The sequence below is a fragment of the Epargyreus clarus genome, unplaced genomic scaffold, assembly GCF_041222505.1.
Source record: "Epargyreus clarus isolate Ecla_fem2 unplaced genomic scaffold, WU_Ecla_fem_2.2 ptg000002l, whole genome shotgun sequence".
Classification (NCBI taxonomy): Eukaryota; Metazoa; Arthropoda; class Insecta; order Lepidoptera; family Hesperiidae; genus Epargyreus; species Epargyreus clarus.
Genome location: NW_027332210.1, coordinates 677,348 through 688,151, shown reverse-complemented (window position 1 = coordinate 688,151; position 10,804 = coordinate 677,348).

The following is a 10,804-nucleotide window of genomic DNA, read 5'->3' as shown; positions in this document are numbered from 1 at the left end:
CTGACAATAATGTATGTCTTCTGTAATAAATGCTTTTCGTTTTGCAAGTATTTACATTGCGTTATAACGAGCATACAAAGCATACAAAGGAGCAAATCCGCGCACGTTATGTGACATAGTTTCTGCAGGAGATACTTTAAGTAATTACTCGTCGAGGAAGCCTTGTATTAGCAAATAACCAGTACTGTTACAATGCAGATAAGGATTGTTCTTTATAATAAATCGAGGTATAAACTTAAACGAGAACATATAGTACGTAAATGACTGATTATATAAATCAAGATATTATTTTTATAAAATAAAGATAAATATCCCTTTCCATATTTTGTTTTACAAAATATAATTGATAACCATTCATTAAAAGTTGCTGTAATAACAATTTACTGAACGTTGAAGGAATAATTATGTATTTCGTAACCGAGCCTCAGGCACCTCAGTCGAGACCGTGGTTTCTTAGGATTGCGAACGACAAAAAATAATTTCCAAGTGCAAAATAACAAAAAAGTCGAGGCAGACCGGATGGCCTTACAAAACTCTACCATATTTAGGAAATGAGGTCAACCCGGGGCTTACCTCTGTAAAGGGCGCTCTGCAGCAACTGGCAAGGCAATCCGATTACCTCACGATAGCCAAGTTGGTACGACGACAATGTATTCATTAAACTCGAACTGCGACACAAAGCCGGCTTTTGCATTTAGTTTTGGATGTGCACTATAACATTAAATTAAACTAAAGATCCAAATTCATTGTGGCACGGCAACTGTATTTCCATTTAACATGTTATATTACCGAACAAATATAAATTTGAATACGATATAACCGCACATTGCATGCTAAATAAATTAGTTTGCTTACGGTAATTGTGTACATGAACAAAATCATAATATATCTCTCGGTTCGTTGGTTTCATTATCTCAAAGCATGCCATCAATAAATTCTTCATCTCTGATTTATTTACTTTCGTATCTCAGTATTTCCATTCTCCTTCTGAAAGTAATCTCTACATATTTATACATGTCAGTATTTGCTCTACAGTCTACAGTTTACATTTTTATTACTGAGAGATAATAAACATTGCACCAAATGTAATTTATTCAGTTTTATAATCAATGTAACACTTTCGTAAACAAATTGTAAACATAAAAATGAAATATACTCTCTACTACACATTAATTCAACACTAACAACACTTATTTAAGATTTAATAACGTATATAAAATAAATAATAAACAATTTTATGTAATTTTAGTTAAACAGATTTAGTAATTACTTAATTGGGAAATATCGATAAAATTATAAATGTGCACGTCACTTTAATGGTGTCACTTTATTTTTTTTTCAAATAATTTTGTATAGAACAAGAAATGCAACATCATTAAGCCAAAAAGAGTTTTTATTAAGGCTGTTTATAACCCAAAAACATGCTGTTTACGTCCATTATTAAAATTTAATTATTGTTAATATAATTATTTGCAGAATGCAAAAATAAAGTTACACCACGTGTTGGTAGCGTTTATTACTTCCTGCAACATCTGAGTCACTTGCATTCGGCCTTATTATTTTTACGAGTGAATAAATGAATGATCCAGGGATCATTCACCCCACAAACTATTTTTGAATTGGTTGTCCTGCCGGCGTCGTAAAATCTTGCAGCAGGATTTACAACGACTGTTTCGTACCAAAATTCCTTCTTGTATATAACCATTACCTTAAATAATACCTTCAAAATCTAGGTGTCGACAAATAAAGCAATCGATTAGCTGACTATATTGTATTCTGTAATAAATTCTACTAAGTATATGTACTACTTTTTTAAATTTTTGCTTGTATATAATAATCACATTTTTAATTTACGCTAGCAAGCATCTCGGGCCGATTTTGATGCCATAATATCCCACAATAATACAAAATTGGATAAAAATCAATTTCGCTATAATTATGTTGCTTAACACTATGTTTATTCTTCGTGTCATCAATGAAACTCCTAATATTACATATTTTCTGTTATTATATTAGTCAAATGGATCTCATGTAGAATAACTGGCAATTTTTGCCTAATAAGAGCAGTGTAAGCTGATGTTTCTGGTTTAAAGAGTGTGATACGACTAAGACTAGTTATCAATGATATTATTGGTTTATACCAATGTATAATGTTTATACATTGGAGCAATGTCCACCATGCTGCCCCAGTGTGACCGTTAAAAAGGTTAACTTTCAGGGTCAATTTCCTATTTGCCCAATGATGGCCCAGTTGGTACAATTGTTTAATTCTCAGTAATTTTTGCTTCGCTCTTAATTACGACAGTTATGGCGTGTCCGTATACTTAGGGTTGGTACTTAACAAGTTTTTATTAAATGTCCCACTGCTGGGATTAATTTTAATACTTGTGGAATTACGGTAACAATATTCTGCGCTACCTCACTGTTACATGAATGTCAAGATTTTTTAGGTACATATTTTGTCTTATTACCAATAAAATAAAATAAAAATATAAAAAGTGCCTTCATCGGAATTGTTAAAATGTTTGTAAATCATTTTGACTTTATAAGTAGGTAGGTATAGCATAAGATTTGACAACTATATTTAGTTGGGTTCCACGGTAAAATTAGAAAAACTCCGCACATGGAAGTCACGCGGGTTACGTCTAAAAATAAACGCATATTTTATAAGCGCCTCTTACCAAAAAGTAATGGATTAGGGATCAAAATATGAACAAAATCACATTTTCCGTTTAAGTTAACAATGTTTCTCTTTGTGGTTCCCACATAAAATATCGAAAGGAAATCGGCTTTACCTTATTACGTTCAATACCAAAGCTAAGTCCTCTAGCTCTGCTATTTCGAAATCTGCCGAAATATATAAAGAGAAAAGTAAAAAGGATGCGTATATAACTCATGTAGGTACAGGTACCTAAAGGTTAGGTGAGAAAAGGATACAATAAATGAAGGATACGACAAATTAAGACTATTTAATTGCTTTCAATATAGAAACAGCAAAATAGCCTGCAGGGTACCTGATGTTAAGTGGCTAATACCGCCTGTAATAAGATTACGATTCCTACCTGAGGCTACAGATGCGATTCTACCCTTGAGGACTAGGTTGGAACGCCTCGAATAAGTATGCCTCCCTTACCACCTTCAAACCGTGACACAGCAGCGCTTAACACTGCTGTTATTAGGCAGAAATAGGTGTGGTGGAGGTTACCATCTTTAAATGTTGCCTATAATAAAATTAATTAATATCATCATCAACCCATTACTTTCCCACTGTTAGCCAAGTGCGTATTGGTAGACTTCACATACCTTTGAGATTTTTTTTATATATCTCTCAGGTATGCAGGTTTCCTCACGATGTTTTTCTTATCCGTTTAAGCGAGTTATAATTAATTTCTAATATCAGAGGTCCTGAGATTTGAACCTCGGACCCCTCGATCGAGAGGCCGCGTTTCTTTTCCACTAGGCTATTAATGCTAATTAATTATTATGAAGTTAACGAATTACTGAATAACATAAATACAATAATTACTGAATACATAAATTACTGAATAATACAAAGGATGACTTAATAAATGGTCTAAATTTATACCCACTAGCCCTAATTATTGCATCCCACACAACTAAAGTAGGCGTAGATCTAGATTGTCTACAAGTTATTAATCGTATTATCTAGAAACTTGCCTTTATTGGTACTCCAGACAAGAATTTCTGTTAAGGACTTTAAGATTATTAGTTTGTTCTTCCTGTACGGTTTTTATAATCAAAATTAATATATTTTATTGAAAGTTACAGTAAGTTGATGATGTTGATAAAAATAATACCTATGTAATATTCTTTTTGAAAGTGTACCTAGAGTAGGTTGAAGGTGGTAGAACCCTTTGTGGTTCGACTACGGCGGCACCATCGCCACACCTATTTCTACCTAATAACAGCAGTGCTAGGCGCTGCTGTGTTCCGGTTTGAAGGGTGTGGTAAGGGAGACAAACTTTTCCGAGGCGTTCCAGCTTAGTCCTCAGGGGTAGCGGCGCATCTGTGGCCGACCTTAGATAAGAATATCTAATCCTATCTGGGATTGATTACAGATGTCCATGGGCGGCAGTAGCCACTTACCATCAGGTGGACTGCATGCTCGTCTGCTACTCTTACTCTGGGTACTATCACTTCAAAGATGTTTTATTATGGAGAAAAAGCGTCGAAAGATAATACACATTTTCCTTATCTATGACATTTTCATAGAAGTTTCAAATTTATACAATATCGACTTAGGCTAATGGAGCTAAAACTACTACAGACAATGTCACTTGTTTTCTTATGATTTTTCCGATTTGGTTTGCTACTCCTTTGATTATAAATAATTGGCCAAGTGCGAGTCGTATTCGCACACTGAGGGTTCCGTACCAACAAATTTTCAATAATTAGTATTTGTTATAATGGTAAACGTAGAAATAAATATATGCATTTGGACTGAATATCTATGACGATTCAATGGTTAAAACGTAAAATGACGAAAATCTGAGGTTTGTTGTATGTGGACCCCCATTTATTTTCAAGCATTTTTATTTTTAGTATTTAGTATTTTTATTATAGAGGCTATCGTTAGACATACTTTGTAAAAAATAAAGTCTGTTATATCTATGTATTATATATTTATTATATATTATGGTTCAAGAAATGCGAGCCCTTAGGCGGATAGACAGCGAAGGCTTACTACCTAATAGTGTTTCGTTTTTAACCGTTGGGTACGAATCCCTAACGAGTTTTTAGTGATAACAAACATGGTATATTCAGAAAACCAGTTTGTTCCTATGAAGTTAGCCCTTCCATTTAGTTCCGTGAATTACGTAGTACATACTACGTACTACTTCTAACTAACAACTCAGTTCCCTGGTTAGTCGCGTAGTCACTAACTAGTCAGTTCCGATGTAGGATAGTTTGTCGAGTGCGGTGACGTCACAGAAGTAGTGACGTAACATCGTTTAACTTGTTGTCGGGATACGATGACGTCATAAAGTTAAGTGACGTAATATTATTTGACGGGATAAAATAATGTTTTATCACGTTATATCTGTTTAAGAGGAGGCTGAGGTATCCTACATAGAATCACATATCCCAAGACTGACAAATAAAAATTATAAATCGATTAACACATGTATATAATGTACTAAGAAAATTAGGTACAATAATTTTGAAACCCGGATAAGTATAATGCTTAGTTTTTTGGTTAAAAAACAACTGCACAATTTGAAATTTCTATATACTTAATAGCAAAAAAATATATACACGACGAATAGATAACCTCTCTTCCTTTGGGAAGTCGGTTAAATATCAGTTCATGTAAGTGACTTAATCACTGGCGTCCATAGACATACGTAATCAACTCTAGATAGGATTAGAGTCCTACGTGAGATCGGCAAGGAAGCGGTGCTACTCCTGAGAACTAAGCTGGAACGCTTCGGATAAGTTGGTATATCTCCCTTACTCCGGTTGTGTTCTATCGAAGATCCCGGAGTTCTCCACCAAGCGCCGAGGACGGCCACCGGGGGGGTTTTCGTGCAGTAAAAATCCCACATAACCCGGCGTCGCTCCCACGTCGTCGGGTACCTTTTGAAGGTTTCTCCCTCGTAAACAAAAAAAAAAGGTATATCTTCCTTACCATAGTTGCAGACTTAAAACCCACAATTTAATTTTAAAACATACAATATTTAGATATATAGGACATTCAACAACCCGTTATTCGGTCAAATGCCTCCATTTTGTATATTTGTCAAAGAACATTATCGATACAAGTTGACAATGCATTAATCTTTCTAATCTCTTAACTGTACGAGACGTGCACAGTCTTTCATGATTAATTTGTTTTTAGATATATAAATATATGTTACCTATATGTCTGTGATTTCGCGTGGACATCATTCTCTCATTTCAAGGTCTTCTCGATATGAGGGGGGTTTAGACATTGATAAACCCGGCCTCTCGATCGAGGGATCCGAGGTTCAAATACCAGGCAGGCACCTCTGGATTTTCAAAGTTATGTGCGTATTAGAAATCACTTGCTAAACGGTGAAGGAAAACATCGCGAGGAAACCTGCATACCTGAGAGATTTATAAAAAAAATATCTCAAAGGTATGTGAAGTCTACCAATACGCTCTTGGCCAGCGCGGTGGACTATGGCCTAATGCTTCTCATTCTGAGAGGAGACCCGTGCCCAGGAGTGGGACAGTAAGGGGTTGGTGATGATGATGATCAAACCACAAGTAAAAAACGCTTTTACTACTATTCCAGTAGGTTTAGGTCATAATCTTCACACCTATTTCTACCTCATAACAGCAGTGTTAGGCGCTGCTGTGTTCCGCTTTGAAGAGTGTGGTAAGGGAGACAGACTTTCCCGAGGCGTTCCAGCTTAGTCCTCAGGAGTAGCGGCGCATCTATGGCCCACCTCAGGTACGAATATCTAATCCTATCTGGGGTTGATTACAGATATCCATGGGCGGCAGTAGCCACTTACCATCAGGTGGACTGCAAGCTCATCTACTACTACTATAGTATATAAAAAAAATGGAAAAATCTGTAATTTAAACCATGGAACCATGAAACCCTTAGCATGAACGGCTGGATTCAAAACCACTAGTCCAACACAGTTATTCATATACCTTAGTCAAAATCATAATTATTTCGCGTCACGTTTTCAAGTTATCTGTAACATAATGATAGCCATTATTAAGCCATTAGAGGTAGATAGACCCATTTTCGTAGAACCACTTAGATGAGAGATTAATGTGTGGCACAGATAACGAATCTGTGCACGTGTATGCTTGTCATGCTGTCCGTTTTTAAGGACTAGTTAGTTTAATTTAGGTAGTTTGGTTATGTCCCTGTAGTCTCGGGAATAGAATAGGGCTACGGTATCCCCTGCCTGTCGTAAGAGGCGACTAAAAGGGGACTTCCGGGGTTGCGGGCGGCAAGAGTGGGAGCTCGAACCGTCCAGCAAGCAACCCCGGGAAGGACGACGATATGTGTGGTTGCATACCGTCGTAAACACCAGATGGTGTGGGAGGAGCCAAAAGTGCTCCCCCAGGGCAGAGCCCGATCGGGACATCGCGCTTGAAGGACACCGGTTGTGTTCCCTCGGAGATCCCGGAGTTCTCCAACAAGCGTTGAGGACGACCACCGAGGGGGTTTTAGTGCGGTAAAAATCCCACATAACCCGGCGTCGCTCCCACGTCGTCGGGTACCTTTTGAAGGTTTCCCCCTCGTAAACAAAAAAAAAATGTAGTTTGGTTAGTGTTCGAAATTCGACTATAAGAATTATGGAAAATTACACAAACGTTTAGGAATTTCCATGTTTTCTTTTTTTCTTGATTTTTAGGGTTCCATCTAAAGCCGATTACATGAGGCCTAAGATGAAACGCTTCTATTCGCTCTTCAAACCAGAACACCGCTTCAAACTGCTATTTCAGGACAGAATAAAAATAATTTTCTTTCTTTATTAGCTTTAGGTGCTTCAGATAATTAAACGAGTGCGTAAATCTTGTGTCTTGTATACCACAACAGTAAAACCTTTGGATATTTATAAGACGAGGTGTGTGGTCTTGGTAACAAATAACACTAAACATTTATACTATTTATATCCTTAGTATAAAGGTATACTAGATATCCTTAGTATACAGGTTTTGTGTGGTAAGAGAGACGTACTTTTTCGAGGAATTCCAGCTTAGTCCTGTAGCGGCATATTTGTGGCCGATCTCAGGTAGGAAACTAATCTTATCTGGGGTTGATTGCAGATATCCATGGGCGGTAGCCACTTACCATCAAGTGGACTACATTCTAGTCTGCTACTAAAATATTATAAACAAACACTCAAGTAAAGTTTATTTTTGTCACAACATAAACAGTCAGCTGTTTATAATTAAAGTTGTTCTCATAACATGCGTAATGATGAACAATAAATCACGTAAATTGACATACTTAACGAAAACAGAAGTGGTTAGAATTTATCAATGAGTCAAAACGAAAAATGCCATCGCACGATATTTTCTTAGAATCTAGTCTGAATATAAAATAAATTAAGTGGAAACCACTCAAAAACGCAACTGGAAACTTGTAATGACAGAATTAGTTCGAATGTAAAAATAGGTAATGTTTGAAGGTGGTAGAACCCTTTGTGGTTCGACTTTGGCGGCACCACTGCCACACATATTTCTACCTTTTTTTTTGTTTTCGAGGGGGAAATCTTCAAAAGGTACCCGACGACGTGGGAGCGACGCCGGGTTATGTGGGATTTTTACCGAACTAATACCCGGTGGCCGTCCTCAGCGCTTGGTGGACCACTCCGGGATCTCCGATGGAACACAACCGGTGTCCTCCGAGCGCGAGGCCCCGGTCGGGCTCTGCCCTGGGGGGAGCACTTTTCGCTCCTCCCGCACACCGGGTGTTTACGACGGCATGCGACCACACATGCCGCCGTCCTTCCCGGGGTTGTTCTTCGGACGGCTTGAGCTCCCACTCTTGCCGCCGGCAACCCCGGAAGCCCCCTTTTAGTCAGCTCTTACGACAGGCAGGTGATACCGTAGCCCTTTTCTAGTCCCGGAACTACAGGGACAACACCAGGGACATTTCTACTTAATAACAGTAGTTGTAAGCGTTGTTGTGCTATGGTTTGAAGGGTGTAGTAAGGGAGACATACTTTTCCGAGGCGTCCCAGCTTAGTCCTCAGGGGTAACGGCGCACCTGTGGCCGACCTCACGTAGAAGTATCTAATCCTATCTGGCGTTGATTACAGATGTCCATGGGCGGCAGTATCCTCTTACCATCGGGTGGACTGCATGCTCGTCTGCTACTCCTATATTATAAAAAATAAACATCAATCATTTTCCTTTATTTAACTATTAATTCTCGCTCTATTTCTAGTTCAATCACTCATTTCCATTGCATGGGTAGCAGGTGTTAAAATAATGTTATTGTAGGAATTCTAAACATACGCGTTAAGAATTTCCATAACAGTTGTTTCTTTGTGTTTCTTGAAGTCATTAAGTACCTACTTGGTTGGATGATTGTTTTATAATATAAGAGTAGCACACATGCATGCAGTTCACCTGATGGTAAGTGGCTACTGCCGCCCATGGACATCTGACATCAACATAAGATAGAGTCCTATTTGCAGTCGGCCAGAGATGCGTTGCTGCCCCTGAGGACTAAGTTGGAACGTCTTTGATAATAATGTCTCTCTTACACCCTTCAAAGCGGAACAGCAGCGATAAACACTGCTGTTATTAGGCAGAAATAGCGTGACAGTAGTACCCCCGAAGCCGAACTAGAACGTCGTAACACCTTTATATCTATCGTCATAAAATGGTCCTCATCATCAACCCATTACTATCCCATTGCTGGGCACGGGTCTCCTCTCAGAATGAGAAGGATTAGATCATAGTCCACCGCACTGGCCAAGTGCGAATTGGTAGACTTCACATACCTTTGAAAACCTTTTTTTTACAATTTCTCAGATATACAGGTTTCCTCACGATGTTTTTCAGGTATTTAAACCTCGGACCCCTCGACCATGACGCTGAGTTTCTTAACCAATAGGTTATCACTACAAAATGGTCCTAGTTTTCTATAAAACAAATGATCATGGTACATACAGTAACTGGTAGGTATAGCCTATTAACAAAGCGATTAATGGAGTTGTGACGTCTTGTCTGGTCGAGTTGTTGAGTCATTGCAAAGTTCTTTGTTAGATATTGGCATTACGAGTAGGTTTATTTGTTACACTATAATCAATAAACATATAGCATTACTTAAGAGGTAAAATATATTTACAAGTAGGTATGAGCAGATGCTGTGCTCAATGCCAACTCTACTTTCTGCTTATTTCTACCCTTTGATAAGTAAACTATAGATAGTTTTTATCTGTTTCACTAATTACAGTAATTAAGACACTCGTTAAACGAAAACAACACATTATAAACAGGTATCTCTTTGTGCTATATTATTACAATAAATATATTTTTTAAATTTCATTTTCATTTTGTTTTATTTTACTCTATCTTTTTCGTTATAATTTTATTGTTTAAAAAGTGTCAGTTGTCAATGTCGCTTTGCATGAGTAGGCATTGATAAGCTGTACTTATATTACTTATATCCATTTAATTATGCTAAATTATTTGCCTCCTATAAATAAATCAAGTCTTGAATGTACTAGTATTACCGAAAATTGTATTTGCGCTTACAATGTATAGTGCTGCCATCTGTTGAAATATCTGTCAACTAAATGGTAAGGTGCTTAACTTGGCTGATTGTGTTACGTTTTGATTTGGTCAAGCGGTTAATAGATGGCGCTGTAATCGCGAAACTCCTGAATTTTATGCCAATTTTATTATGATTCTTCATATTGTGTGTCTTTATTGATTTCTCATATTGGTGCTTATTATTTAAAATAAATCCTTTGGATGGAGCTTATCAAATTTTTAGGAACGTTTACATAGTTTTTTCCCCAAATTAGGTCTTTGGGATACTTACAAAAACACAAAAATAAAAATATTTATTGTATTTCTTTGCATATGGTTTGGATATAGAAAAAGTATTGATAGTCGTCAATTATATTATTTATTATCAATGATAATCATTTTTATTAATTAAAATATCATTAATTGCATAAGATTTAGCTCTTCCAATCAAAAATTATTGTTAAACGACTCCATTCTCTTAAAGAGCGAAAATCATCCCTTTAAAAGATTACCCCATGGGGACACACAAATCTTAGCTTCCCTCGCGAACCGTGGACATCTCCGGACATGAAAATAAATTAAT